We start from the raw sequence: 20,248 nt of genomic DNA, 5'->3' as shown, positions 1-20,248 counted from the left end.
ACGAGTTGCAGATGGTAAATCGTGAAATATACCTGTAGTATTGTTATCGATGGTAGTGTGGAAAGCTGTTCGTTCTGCATTTGTTCGACTATGTATATTAATATCAGCTAGTATGAAGTAGTGACGGTATGTAGAAGCGATATAAAGAAAGAAGTCCGTAGGTTGAGGGCTAGTGGGTCGTATATATACAGTAGCCAATGTCACATTTATACTTTTGAGATAAAGTGTTGCAATAGAATATTCTTGGTATGGAAATTGAGGTGGTAATATATTTGTTCTATAGGGAAATTTTGGCTTGATCCCTAGGGCTACTCCACCACATAATCGTTGCGCCGTTGCAGGACCAGGTGTATGTAGCAAGGAATACCTGGGTATGTAAAGGGGTGTGGCTTTGGGGATACGGGTTTCATTCAGTGCAAAGAAATGAATGTCTTCTTCCAGGAGAAGTTCCTGGAATATAGCTTTATGTTTCGGTAGAGAACGGATGTTCATAAATAGGAAATTATATTGTATATAGCCCGCCATAATTATATAAATAACAGTTAGGTTTCTAAACTTCAGTTTCCAGTGGTACAATTTGAAAATGTACATGTGGACCAGAATATGTAGCAAACAGGTGGACACGAAAAAGAGTCTTAGCTGTCTGTACTATCTGTTGTAATATATGTTGGCGTAGAAATGGGTGGATATTTTGTAGGGATAATGTTTGAAATCTAAGTAGATCTTCAACAGTCACTGGTTGTTTCAGAGAGTTCTGTGGTGGAGTTGTAGAGTCCATAGTTCTTAATGGTACAGTTAGGTCAGGGCGTGAGGCTTCGGGGTTTGGGCGCGCAGCACAACGGTAACTATATGAGGGATGAGCCTGTTTGCACGTGTTACATTTGGGTGGTGCATTCAGATTTGTGCACTTTTTAGTCGAGTGTTGGCCAGAACTATAGCCACAGATAGGTGTTTCGGGGCAATTTGTCTTAGTGTGGACGTTGTATTTCTGGCAGCGTTCACATCGTAACGGAAGAGGTGCCCTTGAATGCGATGGTTCAACCCTGTGTCGTTGGCGATATATATAAGCCCCTTCATGAAGTAAGCGATCGATTGTGCTGGAACAATCTGTTATTACTCGCATCAGGTAAGTTGGTCCGTTGTTGTTTTGGATTCGAACGCATTTTATAACTTCATGCCCTTCCAAACGTAGTTCTTCTAATACTTCTTGGTCAGCGAGTTCTGGATCTACGCCTTTAATAACGACTGACATGTGAGGTGGTTTGTTTGGGGGTGGTGATTGTTTGGCAGTTTTGGGTGTCAGTTGGGATAGAGCAGCCTGTGGTCCAAAAATTTCGAACGAAACTTTGTTTCTCAAAGTGGATAGAAATAGCGAATCTCTGGATTTTATAATGATGCCATTTCTGGTGAATATAATTTGTTCTACTTGTGCTCGGGGGAGGTATTTTTGTAACTGTTGAAGGAGCAACTTAGGAGATCTGTACTTGGGATCGTAATTTTGTAGTAGGAAGTTCTAGACAGTGGAATTTTCTTCAGTTCGGCCATCAATTTGTGTGGTATCTCTGGGATTTAACTTTGGATTGCGTGTTTGTTCGTGGTATTTTTGCTTCTTTTGTTGTTGGAGAGGGGATCGAGAGCGATCCCTAGCTGTCTTTGAATCAGCTGAGGTGCTTCTTGAATTTCCTCGGTCTTGTTTTTGTATGTTCCTGTCTCGAGCGTGTGCACCCCCAACTTGTTGGGGGAGCCCTTTATGCATGGTGAACAAAGGGAGGAGACCTACCAATACTTATCTTAATATCAACAAGGCGGAAACAACAATGAGAAACAGAGTTACAAGTGTTGCAAACGAGAATTGCAAACACTGTTTGCTTCAAAATAAGCTGATTATAATGTGCTGCAAACGAGGATTGTAGCACAGTTTGCTTGAAAATAAACTAAGTGCAAAATAAGTAAAGAACAAAGTGCTGCAAACGAGAATTGTAGAACAATTTGCTTCAAAATAAACAGAGTGCAAAATAAGTAAAGAACAAAGTGCTTCAAACGAGGATTGTAGCACAGTTTGCTTCAAAATAAGCAAAGTACAAAGTGCTGCAAACGAGAATTGAGCACAGTTTGCTTCAAAATAAGCAAAGTTCACACCAGTGATTGCAAACGTGATTTGTGAACACAGTTTGCTCCAAAGCTAGCAGTAACGGTTGTCTGTCCCTTCGCAGCAATGCGTTCTACCAAAGGCACCTCGAGCGCACCAAACCACTGTATAGGATTTGACTTCCTACAGCCGTCCGTTCCAAACGTGCTGAAACCAAACCCACAGTAAATGCGTCAAGGGGGACCAACCAATCCAGAGAGAGAGAGATGACTTTTTCGTTGTTAGCTCCTAGTTGTATAGTGTGGCATCAAAAAGGTTGGTCATGAGAGATTCAAGTTATTGACTGCACTAAATTTTGTTCTCTATCTGGTAGCTTAAATGTTCACACATCTCTCGAAAGGTGTTAAAGCACAATTTCTCACTATGATTACAATGAAATGTATCATTAGTTGTTAACAAAAACTTATGTTTCTTCTACACATTCTTGGCAGTGCCCACGAAACGAGACATGTCCCGTCCCGTCCCGTCTCGTCTCGAAAATGAGAAGTTGGTCTACATGTACCTTACCGAAAGCAGTATCTTTCGCCAACGGCCATACCACGCTGAATATACAGGTTCTCGTCTGATCACCGAAGTCAAGCAGCGTCGGGCCTGGTCAGTACTTGGACGGGTGACCGCCTGGGAACACCAACTGCTGTTGGCATCCTTTCCCTGTTTTAAGGTTGATAATGACCTTTCTTTTGTCAATTGAAGCCAATCAATTACCCATAGTTTTTGCAGAATCGCCTGTTTTCCATTTTTTTAATGGCTGTCAGCAAATAATATAAGTGAAGAATGTATATTAGTATATATGAATATCTGTGAAGGCGTCGTTTGCTTGTTTGGGCGTGCGGGGTTGCAGGGTTAGGTTAGGTTAGGTTACGGTTAGGTGAGGTTATCTGCTCCGTTCGTAGGCCGCCGAAATCCCAATTTCGGATGTAGCGAAATACCATTCCGAGACTGTAGCACATGTAAGTGGAAAGATTTTTGAAACCAGTTCAGATGCTTAAAATGCAGGAAAACGCTTTCCGAATGGCCAGATTAACAAATGACGAACGTGGAAGGATAGCCTGACGGTAACGTAACAATGAGTTTGAGTGTTCGAGTCACTGCAAAAGTATGATTCTTGAGTGAAAATGGTAATTTTCACAATTTAATAGAAAATCTAATTTTGAACCAATAGTTATACTTTTTGGATGGAGGCAAGCAGTATCTTTCCTCTAAAATAATTTGTTCACGGGAGGTCAACCGGGAAAACGAGAGTGTAGTTTTGGAAAGCAAATCCGATAGCCTGCGCCGTTACTACATTATTTTTCTCATTCCTAGATTATTCCTTAATCTCGAATACAAGGCGCTCGGTAAAGAAAAACGCTAACTTATAAGCCAGGGTGACGAAGCAGGAACGTGGCATGGTAGCCTGACCAGTGACGTGACAGGGAGATTCTAGGTTCGAGTCGCCAGACACCCGAAAATTGTGATATCCGAGCGAAAATCAAGGCTGAAAATGCCACATGGAATCCATTTGAAAAGCCGTTAATTTTGGTGGGATATTTGAAAAGGCACTTTCCGTGGTAAAAATGCGATAGGGGGATTGCATAAAGTATATATCTCGAACAACAATGAATTTGGATATGGTATAAATTTCCTCAAGGCCTGAAATAACGACAAAATGGCCGACCATGCAAGATCACTCGTTCAACTGGATTGGCGGTTTTTGTCGATAAACGTTATTTCTAGTTAACCGAGAATAACAAAAGTACTTTATTTTGGTAATGCCTGACCTCGCTTTAAGGAAAATTCAGCACCGACACAATAATCTGGTGCTTAGTATGAAAAAAATTGTAAAAAGTCCGTTCCGGGGCAGTTTCTGCCCGTTCCGTGCCAGTTTTCTAATGGCAGAAAATGGCAGAAAAATGTATTTCTGGTTAACCTAGAAGATCAAAACTTTGGAATCTGGTAGAGTGGGACATCCCCCATAAGGAAAATATAGCAGCATAACGCTAGCGTGGAGCTCAGTATGAGAAAATGCTAAAAAAAGGGCCGAAAACGCGATAATCTCTCCTCGAGCAGGAACGGGAATGTTACCTTAAAAAATGCATTTCTGGTTAAGCGAGATAAACCAAACTTTGGATTCTAATAACGTGGGATCTAGTCTTTGAGGTTATAACAGTTTCACAAGAATTAAGTAGCGATTAGTATGATAAAATTCGAGAAAATGGTGAAAAATTCCTTTTCCAAAATGGCGGCCGTATTTTTTTGGGATATGTTAGAAACGCATTATGTCGCTTAATATTACAAAAGTATAAATAAAAAGGTTACCAGGCCGGTATGAATGCACAAGGAAATGAACGGATTTAAGAGTGTCTGTGTTCAGGCAGTAGATGCAATTAGGCCAGCTACAAATTAAATTAAACAATAAAATTAAACCATCTGTATAGCAATCACCCAATACCCGGTTTCTTAAACGCAAAAATGTAACCAGAAACCATAGGTTTGGCAGCAGAAAGACAAATTTGGGTTAGGTTATCTGCTTCTCTCGTGGTAACCAAAATCCAACCTCCGGATGTAACGAAATACTATATTGTACTTCTGAGACTGTAGCACATATACGAGGACCGATTTATGGAACCAGTTGAGAAAGACATTTTTCGACTGGATTAAATAAAATGTTTCTCAATATTAGTTTTAAATTAAATGTTCATTTATTATTTCAAATAACATGCAACAGAGAGAAAGTACATAATTCTTTATTAACAATAAGTGAATTATTTAAACTGCACTCCACAATACACAAAATAGAAATCACTTTTCTTTACATTAAATTTGGAAGATACACATTCATACAGAGATTGTGTATTCCTTCCGCTTAAAACTTGAGACCTCTACACCTTGCAAAAACTAAACCAGACTAATGTTCTTTCTCTTTACCAAGACGACAGAAATAAGTATTCTTTATAACTTTTCTTCACCAAATAATACAGAGATTGTGTATTCCTTCCGCTTAAAACTTGAGACCTCTACACCTCGCAAAAACGACACCAGAGTATTTATTTATTTATTTATTTAATTAAAGTTTCAGATACAGTACTGAAAGACAATTTGATACTGAAACTGTAGCAACAAGAAGAAAATAAAAACAATAATAAAAATAAAAATAACAACAACAAAAAAGACAATACAAGATGGCAGACGAAAAAAGAAATTGTTACACGTTCATTCTTATCGATTGTCGGAACCTATGTTCTGACAAGAAAATATCGGTATTTACAGGCAGGTTATTATATAAGTGGGGGAGCCTATAGTAAAGAGACCGCTGTAGGAAAGAGAGCCTTGTAGCAGGAATGTGAAAGAGCTTTACGTTGCGGGTTGGCCGTGCTGGTACTCTTAGATGAAATTGGTTGACATGGAATTCGGTTTTAATTTTGCCATTAATGATTTTATGCAAAAATTTCATGTCTGCTAGTTCGTGACGAGTGTGTGGTGACTGGATCTTCAAAATAAACATAATATCTGTTTTATGGAGGTGTCTGAGAGAAGGAATTCTATGGCGAGCAATGGCGAGGAAAAAGCTGAGGACAGAATCAATCCTGGAAAGATTAGTTTTAGAAGCCATAGTCCAGATGGGGGAGCAGTATTCAAGAATGGGAGAGATAAAGGATTTGAAAAATATGCTAATGGCTGATTGGTTTTGGATTTCAGGGAACCTGTACAGAATACCAAGGAGACGCATGGCTCGTTTAGTAGTATATGTAATATGATCATTGAAGTTTAGCTTTTCATCGATGATAACACCAAGATCTTTTTGAGAGGAAACATTTTTGATGGGACAGTTTTCGAGAGTATAAAGGGAGATCAGTTTGTTCCTTTTTAAGGAAATGGTGAGGCAGGAGCATTTCTGAGGGTTCAATTCAAGTTTCCACTGGCGACACCACACAAGTAGTTCTGTAAGAGCTTGTTGTAGGATTAGTGAATCGCGTTCAGATTAAATTTCTTTGAAGAGTTTACAGTTATCGGCAAAGAGAAGTACATTTATGAGAAGAGAAGACAGTCTGTCTGGCAGATCATCCATGTAAAAAAGGAACAAAAGTGGGCCTAAGACACTCCCCTGGGGAACACCGGACAGGACGGGTAGAAAGCTGGAAGAGGAGCCAGGGAGGATAACACCCTGCTCTCGTGCATGCAGATAGTCTGTTAGCAAATATAGAAGTTTACCATGGATGTGAAATCTGGATTGTAATTTATGAAGAAGGAGATTATGGTTAATTTTATCGAAAGCTTTTGAAATGTCCAAATATACAACGTCAAGCTGGGAATTGTTTGAGATAAACTGAGTAGCATGAGAAAGTAATTATCATATATTGGTCAAGCAAGAGCTGCCTGGAAGAAAACCATGCTGAGCAGTATTTATAAGGGGAGATTTGAACTTCAGCAACCTGTCTTTGATTATTATCTCACAGATGATAGAGAGAGGTGACAAAAGAGAGATTGGTCGATAAGATTTTACAGAATGTTTGTCTCCAGGTTTATAAATCGGTACAACATTTGCACGTTTGAACAGTTCAGGAAACACACCTGCATAAAAAACACTTGTTTAGTAAGAGACACAGAGGGTGAGCAAGTTTTCTTAAAAAATAATACATTTGTCAGCTTTTCACAGATAAAAAATGTTATTTTTCTTTACCAATACGACAGAAATGAGTATACTTTAAAACTTTTATTCACCAAATATTACAGAGATTGTGTATTCCTTCCGCTTAAAACTTGAGACCTCTACACATTTGCAAAAACGACACCAGAGTAAGGATCAATTTTAAATAGAAAACATTTATCAGCTTTTCACAGATAAAATGTTCTTTTTCTTTACCAAGAGGACAGAAATAAGTAGCTTGTCCCACTTCACTCGACCAAGTACAATCAACCTCGAAGGTAGGAACGTTAACCACATTTTATGCGACTGTAATCTAAGGCACTCCGTTCTCTCTATCGCTCTGCCGGCACGAGTTCAAGTACCGGTCAATGTCTCCTCTTTCTTCTTGCTGCTATCGCATTGTGGAAGCCACGTAAACCACAGATCAGCCAAAGTACATTGCATAGCTTGGTCCATTGCATTAATGCACTTTCATTAAATGCGACTAGAGTCTTGAGCTCGGGAAGATAGGTTCCTTCAACCGATAAACGGTTCGAAGCTGGGATACACACACATCTCAATTTTCCTCCCAGCTTGACTTTATATGCGGGTTTTACTTAAATTATTGCTGTTATAAGTAATGGTGCTGGGAGAATAATCCTTGTCCACAAGACATCTCTCCCAGCACGGCAATGCAATGCAATGTGGCGACTCGGCCAAGTACCATCAACCCCGGAGGTGGGAGCGTTAACCTCACATTGCATTCATCATATTTCTCTCAGCAAGGCAATCCTGTGCCTCTCCAAAGTAAGATGAAACACATTCCATGCGACTAGAGTCGTAAGCTAAGACACTCTGTTCTGTCTCTGCCGGCAACAGTGCCGGCTTAAATCTGTGCTCTACAGCACTTTCTCTCCCATTTTAACCTGGGACGTCTTTCGGTCGGCTGGGTCGTAGGTTCCCCCGAGCCGTACATTCATCGGCAGGTGGATACACACGAAACCCCAAGTCCAGCGATCCGCCACGCCGGAAGCCATTTTGGTGACGGCCATCAGTTTGGAAGTCCTCCCCCGGCCGGCTGAAACCGGACGTCCAGGGTCTGGACTCCCGGCGGAAGGCCCCGCATTCGAGGCCCTTCTAACCGAAAAGGAGTTTGTTGTTGCTTTAATCAGGTGCCATGCAGCCGACAGCACGAACCTGCAAGCGAGGGCTGCCTTTCAACGGGTCGAAACTGTACGGAGGCTTCACCGCTCACGACGCCCCACCAGATACTCAAGTCGTCTACTAGTGGTTCAGGATCCCAACTTCCGAGTGCTTGATTACCCCTGGAGTTCTTGGATCAACCAGGGTACGGTGCATACTGTCTGTATGCAGCACTCCCGCGAGGCAGAGTGCCATGATTTAAGCAAGGAAAGCGGTTCGCCAACAACTTAGGCAACGCAACACAAGTTCCTCCGCTCTCCCGAAAACATACTACATTCTTATCGGGTAGAAGCCTTCGTAGTTCCGCTTCGAGATATTTATTTGCGCGTGGGAACAGCGAACGGACTTCTTCGACTAGCACCTTGCCCGCGTATTGGATTTGCTCCTTGCCGGGGAGGCTGGGAGACCCCAGCGAACAGCCTTGCCTGTACAGCTACAGGCAGCCACTCAAGACGGCGCCCCGGAAAACGCACGCTTCGACGGCAACCCGTACGAAGTTCTCGTGAACCTTCGTTTTTAGGTTTTTCGCGACCGAGGCTGACAACTTGGCTGCTTTTCCTTGGTGCAGGCTTCAACCTAGAGTCGTTCTGTTGAGCCGGAGTTCCCGAGGTAGGCAGCGGATCCGTCAATTTCGGAAACGATGCAACCCGGACGAGAAAGCATCGCCGGCACAAAGTGGGTTAAGAGAGCTAGCAAGCTTTCCTTGGTGCAGGCTTCATCCTAGAGTCGTTCGGATGAACCGGAGTTCCAAAGGTAGGCAAGCAATCACCGGTCGGGTACCTTACGTCACTTCCCGCTAACCGAACTCTGACAATGTCGCTTGCTCCCCACACTCAACGTAAAGTCGTTCGGAAGAGAGGAGGTGGGCAAGTTGCCATCAAAACGTCGTCGTACCTTGCTTTCCCTCGGTGCAGGCTTTAATCTAGAGTCGTTCGGATAAATCGGAGTTCCCGAGGTAGCAAGAATCCTGTTTGCGCAGGACCGCCGACTATTGATGTCTCATCACTTCTCGGCAACGAGGGCTGACAAGCTAAATTGCTTTCCCTCGGTGCAGGTTTCAACCTACAGTTGTTCGGATGAGCCGGAGTTCCCGAGGTGGGCAAGTACTCCCGCAGGACCGGTTCTCTAAACTCGCTCGGTGTCTGACGGTTGACGATTTTTTTTGGTTTCCCTCAGAGTGCTCAGCCTAAAGTCGTTTGGAAGAACAGAGGTAGGCAAGTTATCAGTTTGAGAGGCTATGCTTTCCCACCGTGCAGGCTCGACCTAGAGTCGTTCGCATGAGCTGGATGTAGGCAAGCTTCCCCACTAGGGTGGGTAAGTCAGTTCAAGGTGCTTTATGCTCAACCTAAGCTGCTCGTCAAGTCAACCTTGCAGCAGGTTTTCGCATATGTAGTTCCAAACGTGCGCGCAAGAACATAGTTCCACTGAGACGGGTTCTATTCCGACACAACTGCATACTTGCAAGAAAACAGTTATTTAATTTGTAATATACAGACAAAATAGTACATCCATTAGCAGGTATGGACTTAATTGGTTGCAATCACTGTGCAGACGAACTTAGAACCGTAGATTCGCCAACTGCAATGTGTAGTGCGTTGAAGAGACACTGAAACTTTAGAGCGAGTCGAGCGAGACTGAATGCGTTGCAGAACGCGTGCAATCGGCGATACCAGTGTTGCACATCCCACTCTTTTAACCCTATGTTTATTGTAGAGCGGCGAGAATGGCTGAATCTACTGTTCAGCGCGCGGTTTTACCCTAATGTTATTTTGGACTTCGTCCGAAGGGAAATTTTCTTCAAAGACAAGCAAGTTGTTTTGAATGCATAATCCTCCTTGCGGCAACAAGATCAAAGTAAAACAGGGCGTGAGGTGATTTGCCGTCAATGTGCGCACGAATTGTATCACGGGTGTTGAATGATTTGCTGTTTGAGTTTAGCAAGAGGAAACGATTGTTTGTTTTTTGACGACAAAAGAATCTCCGCGGTATTAAAAGATATCGCAGTGAGAAGAAACATGTTTATTATTTGGACGAGACGTCCTTCAACTCGGTGGGTGGGGGAAGGGGGAATAAAACATGGAAGGATACCAGCATGCAAAACCACGCCAGGGCTGAAGAAACCAACGATGAGGGGAAGGGGGAGGCTTATTGTTTCACCCACTGGCGGCAATGAAAGCTTTGTTGAAGGTGCATATTTACTGTTCCGCGCAAAGAAAGGGAAGGGTGATTATCCGCAAGAAATGGACAGACCAAGATTTGAATCCTGGTTTAGTGAAGTGATTCATAAATTGAAACCAGAGTAATAGCGACAGACAATGCACCTGATTGTATATATCACCAATAACAAATCATGTTTTTTTGGTGGTATAACTTGAATTGCGTGTGTCTTACAGGAACGGATGTATTGCGGACGAAGCAACCACGTTTTTCATAAATGTATTTCTTTCTAAACCAAAAAAAAAAAAAATTGTCATTAAATTCAAGAGGGCCTATCGTTGTTTACTTTTATCTTTGTTCATTTTTATTTTTGCGTGCTCGAAATATACACACACGCTCTCATGTTTCGAAGATATTTCGCATTTATATTAAGTAATGACACATTTATTAAATAATCTATGCGCAGAAAGTACTTTTAAAATTTTATGTTTCAGGAGACAAAGAGAAGCAAAAATACATTCCACTTGACATGCATGCGGGTTTTGATGTGTTGTGCGGTTGGCAATACTGTGGATTTTCTCAGTGTCTGCGATGTAAGCAGCTCGGCGGTTGAGGAAAGACTGGCACGGAAGATTCTGAGCTCAGTTCTCGCGCGGATTGATACATAAAACCTGCTGCAAGGTTGACTTGACGAGCAGCTTAGATTCGTTTGGAAGAGCACAAACGGTTACGTCATGTGTCGGAGGCGAACCACCGAGTACGAGGGCTGACAAGTTAGTAGCAACAAACTTGGTTCAGGTTCGGGAGAACCAGTCTTCCAAGGCAGGCTACCCTCCCGCATGAGCGGCTCTGTCACTTACTCGGATAAGGTGCAGAAACAACGACGAGTGGCGTGGCTTTTCCGCAAACTATGAATACTGCAATGCTTTGCGGAAAAGAAGAACCCCAACCTCCCAGAAGAGTGGGGTGGCCTTTGAACGCATAGCTAACGTTCGCTTCGGGTTTCATCCGAGAGGATGATCCCTACTCCATCCACGAAATCGCAACCGGCGGTTGACCGACAGTGGAGGCATTGATACCGATTGGTATACCTACGTCCCCGGTTGCTTGCGTGGCGGGTAAAGTTGGGTTTCATTTAGACCATAGCGTATGCGTGGATTCAACCAAGTCCATCGCCCTCGGAGGTGGTAGTTCCATCTCACCGTGATTCGCAAGCGCAGCCAACTTGCTCTATCGCCCTGTGGTCGCCACGTATTCCACAGGGCACGCTCAACTGCACTACATAGCTTGGTCTATGGTAAGCATGCACTCGAGCCAACTAACCCCCTAAAATATTATTATGCAAAGTCGCCGTCTGACTTTTATCTTTGCTTCTATGCGACTAGAGTCTCAAGCTCAATGGTTGACTGTCTACATACCGATATCCGGTAAAAGTCTGAGAACTTCTCTCTTGCACACACTTTTTCTCACAGACTCAATACTCAAGCGTATCCTTCTCCATAGATTGCTCTTGTGTGCTATGCGTATCGGAAAACATAATCATTCTTAACTTTTCCCAGCCAGAGCAATTTATCCGAAACTCAAAGCGTGGATTCAGCCAAGCTCCATCGCCCTCGGAGGTGGTAGTTCCATCTCGCCGTGACTCGCAAGCGAAGTCATTTTTTAAATGAATCCAATATGCATGTAGATAAAGAAAAAAAACCCGAACCTGAAAATCACTTTTTTATGTATGATTTTCGTATGAACAAAAATTTTTTGAAGAATTTTCAATTTTGGGCTAGCGAGTTGAAATTCTGCATAAAGGTAACACACATCAAGAAAATAAAACTTGGGAACGCGATTTTGAGATTTCTAAAAAACTGAGACCGCCATCTTGGAAAATGGAGGATTTTTGCCCCCGCGACCTGCACCTCCGCCCCTAAACACCCGGTGAGAACGGTTCTAACCGCCGGAAAGCGCTAACTTCTAAGCCAGAGTGAACGGGGAAGGATCCGGGAAGATAGCCTGACGGTAACGTAACGGTAGGTCAAGGGTTCGAGTCACGGGAAAGGTTTGATCCTCGAGTAGAAATTCAGCGAAAATGCCAAATTTCACGGAATTTTAAAAGTTGAATAAAAAATTGAATTTTGGCGGGAACGTTGCAGTTTCTCGCGGAAACCACGTTGCATCGTTCCTCTACTGGAAACCATGCAGAGTGAGCCAAGAGCAAAGTCGGAAGTGCGATTTATGTAAGCAAATCCGCGAGCCTGCGCCATTCTCGTCCCCTAAACCGCCATTTCGGAAACGGCGGAGAAAGTGTACTTGCAGGTAATCGGGACAGACGAAACTTTGGATTTCGGTAAAGCCGGACCCCCCCCCAAGACGGTAAAATTTCGTAACGATCGAATGACGCCAAGTATGAAAAAGTTAAGAAAAGAAAAGACAATGCCCTTCTCGTCCCCTAAAGAGCGCTTCTCGCCCCCTAAGCCATTTTTTCATTTTCGAGCCAGTTCGTTGAAACTCGACACGTAGGTAAGTCACGTCAAAGAGAAGAAAAGGTCCACGTGGAATTTTGAGATTTCCCAAGAAATGCGGCCGCCATCTTGGAAAATGGCGGATTTTCGCCCTTGCGACCTGCACCTCCGCCCCTAAATACCAGGCGGGGACTTCTCCAACTGCCGGATCGCTCTAACCCCTAAGCCAGGGTGAACGGGGAAGGACCCGGGAAGATAGCCTAACGGTAACACAACCAGGAGGTTGAGGGTTCGAGTCACGGGAAATGGTTGATTCTCCATTCGAAGATAGCCTGATGGTAACGTAACAAGCATTTTGAGTGTTCGAGTCAAGGGAAAGGTTTGATTCCTTACGTGAAATTCAGGGAAAATGCTAAATTTTCACGATTTTTAAAATTGAATCAAATTTGGATATATCCACTTGTGGGATATGGTCGTTTTCTGATGTTTCCTTTGTTAAATTAATTGTTACAGAACTATTTTCCTGATCCACCGTTGCCAACTCACAAGATTCTGCACCACCGATCCGAGTACCTTTGCGAATTACAATTCTATAATTCATTGTGTTGGATACCCAAACGAGTTGTGTGGCAGGGTTGAGTATCGACCTTGGTACCATTATGCCAGATTTAGCCTGAAAATTTGCATCCGGCTCAAGTAAAGTTAAATTCTGATTTTCTGTATTGACTAATTTTAAAGGGATGCACAAATGTGATCTTGGTTTCTCAATAATTCGTTTAGAGGCCACATATTCAGGTTCAACAGTATGTTCAAGCAAACCTGCCAATTTAACGGAAACATCAAAAGCTTTCTTCAACTCAAACCGAATGATTTGCGTGGGGGAGTGCCAAATCTGCACAAAGTCAACTTATTACTTTCAAAATCTAAATTTGCATTTTGGGCTTTGAGAAAATCATTACCAAGGATGGTATGATGACCGAAATCTTGTACTACCCTGAAGGGGTGCCTAAATGAAATGTAGTCGCTTTACCACTTCCACGCAATCCCGTTCCCTCTCACATGTTCATTGGTGGAGCAGTCTCGCGTCACTATTGCGCAGAGACTTGTTTTCATTCGCCTGCTCCATAGATAATTGAGACAGGGTATAACGCATGAAACAAGTTTAATGCACAGCGTTGTATCACAGTTAAAACCAAACACGTGGATGCCAGCAACTTATCGGCCAGTAACTAACTAACTAACTAAAAAATTAACTCTCTAGAGTTCTTAAACCCGAAGGTTCATGTCTGCAGCAACACAGGCCTTCCACCTGTCTCTATCTTGAGCAAGATGTATATACTCTTTTCCATCCCTACCGAATTCCTTCAGGTCTATCTCAACGTTGTCCCTCCATCTTCGTCTTGGTCTTCCTACAGGTCTCTTACCGTTAGGTTTCCCAACAAGAATCCTGTAAACTCTTCTTTCCTCTACCATTCGTGCCACATGGCATGCCCACCTAAGTCTTCTTGATTTAATCATTCTAATAATATCTGGACATGAATACAAATTATGTAGTTCTAAATTATGTAACCTTTTCCACTCACCGTGGCCGCGGTGGCTCAGTCGGGAGAGTTCGCTGCCAGCACTGGCACGCGGTGCATAGTCTCTACGTGCGGTCCGTGTCGAGCATTTACGTGCAAGCGAGTGAAATTACGGTTAAGTCTACCTTCTGTGTTCTGAACCATGTCTGTACGGCGAGTGAATACTGTGAAATTGGTCTTCACGAATGTGCGACAAAAACCAACATCGATACAACTGCATCGGTGGATACAGCAGAATTTGTCACTAACAGAAGTTCAAGTGCTTAGTATTGAAATCGATCAATATCGATAGTGTGTGTTTATAAAGTTAATATCGCGAGTGTTAGGCGAGCAGATAATATTACGATCGGGAGGCACATTAGTTTACACTGATGACAATGGGGAACATGAGGTAAAACTGGAATGGGCGGATCAAAATAGCGTAATTGTGAATGTACATGTAGTTCCTATGGAACTTCCAATGGACGTTCTACAACAGACACTGACAACATATGGTGATGTGAAATATGTTGATGATGAAAAGTACACGGATGAACATATATACCCAACGCGTACCGGTACAAAGCGAATTCGCATGACGCTTAAAAAACCAATTCCATTGTACATCACTATCAAAGGTGATCGATATTGGGTAACGTACTATGGTCAAAAGATTACGTGCAGGATATGTGAATCTACAGAACATCTCTCAAATTGTTGCGATAAGCGTAGAAAACCAGGAAGAAGGACAGCCTCCACATATGCGGAAGCCACCCACCGATCACCAGTCAATATTGATGCAGCAGAACAACCACTGCCATACCAGCCTACAAGTTTTCAAGTACCCAAGACAACCCTGGACATAGAAATGAAAGAATCCCCAAAGAACCCAGATGTAAAAGAACCCGAAGGTGCCGCACAGACGCCACTGGATCCTCCGACGAACAAAGTTTCATCAGAGAGAGCAGCAAAGGAAACTTCCCATTTGTTAACAACAGAAAGTCAAAATTCGACATGGGTAGCAGAAGTTGAACGCGAGGAACTTTCGAGTAACTACCAGGTCTCGCCTGAAGCCTCGATTAGTGATAAGATAGCCCCTCCCCTCCCCGCGAACAGCTGTGTATCGGAAGGTGAAATGAGCCAGGCAGGTCATGAGCTTTCCCTGCCAGGCGCGACCTTGAAACTAGCAGAAGGAAACGTGAGTGGACAACATGACCAACCTAAAATTGCTCCCCCCTTCCCTCGTCACAATCGCAAGAAATGGTATCAGGAGATGACTCCAAAACTGAAGAGGAATCCACAGATGATAAGCAAGTTATGGACAAAGGTCAACGAAATAGAAAAAAACGCACAAGTTCACGACTGAAAGCGGTAACAGAAGGTAAGAAAAAGAAATGTACCAGGATGTTTCTAAGCCAGCAGTCCGTCACACACAGCAGGAAGACCCAACAAAAGTGAAATGTTAAGTAAATGTGGGTTCAGATCGCCTTCCCCCCCCCCCTCCATTAGGTAGTTAGTGTAAGGAGAAATGTTTGTTTATGTTTTGAGATGAGAGTGATTTACGAGTGTAGTGCGCGACATAAATTTGTGTACTTTCCTAGTGTATACAGTGTAATGTTGTACATTACATGTTAGAGAGTTACAAGATGAATATCGATATAATAACAGGTAGAAAAAATAGTGTAAATTGTGTCATGCACATGAACGATTATCATCATTCTGAAAACACTTCGGACTAATACTTACTTTAGTGTAATTGAGCACCAAAAATGCACATTTACGTGGTATTCTTATATACAGTTTTTTATAATATCTTATTGTGCATGAATTACAGCACTCGTCTTTGTACCCTTAACATCAATGGGATCCTGACGCCAGTGAAATGCAACTTGCTTGCGGACTTTGTCCGAATCCACTCGATTGACATTTTATACTTGCAGGAAGTTTGTATTGTAGATTTTAACTTCCTGTATGGGTACGAGGCTATTGTAAACTTGGGGACAAGCGGGAGAGGGACGGCAATTATAATCAAAAGTGGTATAGAAATAAAAAATGTAAAGAAATTAGTCGATGGGAGGGGAATTAGTTTTCAAAGTCAACGTTATACTTTTGTTAATATCTACGCCCCCTCCGGACAGCAAAACAGATGGAAGAGAGAACAATTTTACCAGGCTGAGATCGTATACTTACTTCCAAATAATGATTCGTGTATCATCCTAGGTGGTGATTTTAATCAAGTGCTGCGATCATGTGATTGTATAGGAAAGTTTCAAAATAGTTTAGCTTTAACGACCTTAATCAGCGATTTACAGCTGAAGGACATCTGGACCGAAAAACGAAAGGATATAGTGTTTACCTATTTCAATAACAAAGCAGGTTCTAGACTGGACAGATTCTATACACTTGGTCATACTATAAAATATGTGACGACAATAGATGCTTTGCCGGTACCTTTTTCAGATCATATAGCAATCAGAATGAGTTTTAATCTACAAGAATCTAAATTAGTTTGAGGTCCGTCCTATTGGAAAATGAACTCTGCCCTACTTCAACAGCCTAATGTTAACGATATGTTTGAAGAAAAATGGAAGTATTGGTGCCGGCAACAAAAACACTATACTGATTACAATACGTGGTGGGTAAAATACGTAAAACCTCGAATTAAATCCTATTTTCAATGGCTAGGGAAAGAGAGTGCACGTGACCGGAACTTAATGTTGAACTTCTATTACAAATGTTTACATGAGTTATGTATGCGACCTGATGTCACCGAACATTATCCACAGATACAAAAATATAAAGCACAAATCCTTACGTTGCAACGGCATCACTTGGAGGGTATAAAGATAAGAACTACTCATGCGTCATCCTTGCAAGATGAACGAACCTCTTTATTTCACTATGTTCACACACAAAAACAAAAGCGAGCTCTTTTGATAAACAATATTGTCGATTCCGGCGGAGATACACATAGAACTCAACAAGGTATATCACAGGCGTTTTACACGTATTATAATAATTTGTATACTGGTAAAGAAGTAGATCAATTGGCTGTACAACAATTGCTCACATCGGTAAATAATTTTTTGACGGACGAAGACAGAACTCTGTTAGACAGTGACGTCACTGTCGATGAGGTGTATGAAGCACTGCGTACTTGTAACGTTAAGCGCACTCCTGGCAACGATGGCATAGGCTACCAATTTTATATACGTTTTTTTGATGTTATGAAACATGAATTGGTCAAGATAATACAAGATGCATTTCGAAACGAATGCGTGCTTCAAAATGAAGGTATAATTGTACTGATTGCCAAAAAAACGCGTCCGAGTGCAGTGACTGACTTTAGGCCCATTACTTTGTTAAACTGTGATTATAAGATTATGGCCAAAGTTTTGGCTAATAGACTGAAACCTATATTATCTTCCTTACTCAGTTCACGGCAAACATGTGTCAGTAAAACTCAAAATATATTTTCTACGGTGGCGGGTATACGTGATATAATGTATTATTATGAAATGCAACAAACCGCAGCTTGTATACTATCCTTTGATTTCACAAAAGCCTTTGATCTTGTAATTCACCAATATTTGTTTGAAGTACTTCGAACCTATCGCTTCAGTGAAGCCTTTATATCTGTTTTGCAAAGTTTCTATAGAAAGGCAACCTCCCGTCTTCTTATCAATGGATTCGTGACTCCTGCAATACACGTGACGAGATCCATTCGCCAGGGGTGCCCCTTGAGTATGCTTCTCTTCGCTTTGACCTTGGACCCGCCACTTCGATATATTCAGTGCCGAGCCCCACCCGCAGCGAGTGCTTTCCTTGAAACGCAAGTGTTTACATTCGCAGACGATTTATCAGCTTGTGTAACAACAACGACCCAGCTCCAAAATATACTGAATGCAATGTGTTTGTATTGTTCTGCCAGTGGAGCGGAAGTTAACATGACAAAATCAAAGGCTTTACCTGTTGGCAACTGGAAGGAAGACAAGCCGGACATAGGGATAAAATATGTAAACGAACTCAAAATATTGGGCATTACTTTTCATACTAATGAATCCAGAATGCTGGATCTAAACTGGACGAAAATTGTAAGCGAAATCAGGTTACAGTGTTATCAAATGAGAGGAAGACAACTCAATTTAATTCAGCGTGTTTGGTTCCTACACACTTTTATTTTTAGTAAATTAAATTATGTCGCTCAAGTGTTGCCAATCACACAGCAATATCTCCGACAAATAAAGTCTGCTGTGGGATGGTTCATGTGGTACGGACATCTTTTTTCGGGTACCATTCCCGATCATGTGCCAAACACAAATGACAGGTGGTCTAGAATTATGGAATATTGAAAATAAATGTAAGTCCCTATTTTTAGCTAGAAATTATAAATTGTACTTAATTGAACGGTCGATTACATCAATGTGGTTGCGTATATTTACCGATACGTTTCCACCGCAAAATCCACCCAACTTGTCTCGACTAACAAAGAGCCCTATGTATGTACGAAATTTTGTACAAGAATGGAGTTATGTGGAGTTTCCCATGGACTTGAAGGAAAATACTCTGTCAAAATATTTGTATGAACATTTTCAACGACAACTTATTTTGCAGCAGAGTCGAATAGAGAAAAAAATTCCTAATGTTATTTGGTCAAATGTATGGCAAAATCTCCACAAGCCTTTCCTTGACACGGACATACGAAGTTTGTGGTATACCCTGGTGCATGATCTAGTTCCAACAAATGTTCGACTAAATGAAATAAAAGGACTACCAACAAATGAGTGTAGACAATGCGGAGAGGTGGATACAAATGAACATCGCCTCACTACATGTAAAGGAATTTCAGAAATTTGGGCCTTTCTCCTTATGTGCCTTGCCAAAATATGTCGTATATCGCCACAATGCTTTCAAGCAAAAATTTGTATATTACCAGACTTCAAATATTTCCCTGTGAAGAAACAAAATGCCATTGTGTGGCTAATAGCACATACAGTATATTATATATATAGCAAAAAGTTTGAACCAAATATCACCCTATATACAACGTATCTTAAAAGATCTAGATGGAAAGAATCAAATAAACAAAATGTCCGATTGTCACAATATTTTGGTAAATATCTGGATGTAATGTAATTGTATGTATACATGTAGGAAAAAAAATCCATAGATGTAAACAGAATAGTGAAATAAAACTTATAAAAAAAAAAGTCGGTAACGCGTCTGACTACCATGCTCAAGGTCCCGGGTTCAATCCCCTGCCGGTTCAAATCCGGGAACTTTTCTAACGGTGGAAACGGCCCCGGCGCCCACCCAGCGTCGAATAACATGGGTGCCTGGGGGAAACCCTGGTGGGTAAAGGCGATCAGGGGCGTGATGCTGATCACATCACCCCCACTCACGACCGGATTAAGAAAGTGTGGGGCGTTACCCCCACACCCCCTATACGCCTTCATGGCGTGGTGCTAAGCACAGCGGAACACTTAACTTATTTTTACTTTTTTTTTCTCCACTCACCTGTCTCCTCATCTCTTTTAGAGAGAATTCTGCCGTAAATGTCGCAACTACAATTATCGCAAGTGGGTGGTCACACGGTAGCTGTAAATGTCGCTCTACTCTGCGTTAAATATAGCAACAAAATTTCTGCCCCGGCCAGACGAGCGACATTTACTACGAAAAGCATTGTGTTCAAAACATGTCTTGAGTTTGCTGAAAGAAATTGCTCCATTCATAGTGGCATGTAACAATGAATTGCCAGTCGAAAGCAGCTCTGTGCTTGCTTCTGATTCGTCGTCGTCGGCAAAAGCGTAAGAGACAGTGGTGGATTCATCCTATTATTAGTGAAAGATCGTACAAAGGAAAGTTTGTGCTTCTTCATAGGAAACTGAAAGACTATCCAGATAAGTTTTTTTTTTAATATTATAGAATGTCTACAAGCTCCTTTGAACTGCTACTTGCAACTGTGAGTGGTAGCCTGAAAAGAGAAGGTACAGTTATGAGGGACTGCATAAGTGTGGAAGAGAAACTCGCAGTTACATTACGGTAAGTTTAGTTTAATATTACTGAAAGTAAAAAGGTAATACATACTACACAGACATTGATAAAACTAGAACATAACAAG

At 42.0% G+C, this 20,248-nt stretch overlaps 1 pseudogene; it reads left to right on the top strand.

Annotated features, from left to right (window-relative positions):
• Positions 1-2,673: 2,673 nt before the first annotated feature.
• On the top strand, positions 2,674-2,792 carry LOC145984562 (5S ribosomal RNA; annotated as a pseudogene).
• The last annotated feature ends 17,456 nt before the right edge of the window (positions 2,793-20,248 follow it).

The sequence above is a fragment of the Lepisma saccharinum genome, chromosome 2 (assembly GCF_977018435.1).
Source record: "Lepisma saccharinum chromosome 2, izLepSacc3.1, whole genome shotgun sequence".
Lineage (NCBI taxonomy): Eukaryota > Metazoa > Arthropoda > Insecta > Zygentoma > Lepismatidae > Lepisma > Lepisma saccharinum.
Note: the sequence above shows the minus strand (reverse complement) of the source record. Positions and strands in the feature narration are given on the sequence as shown.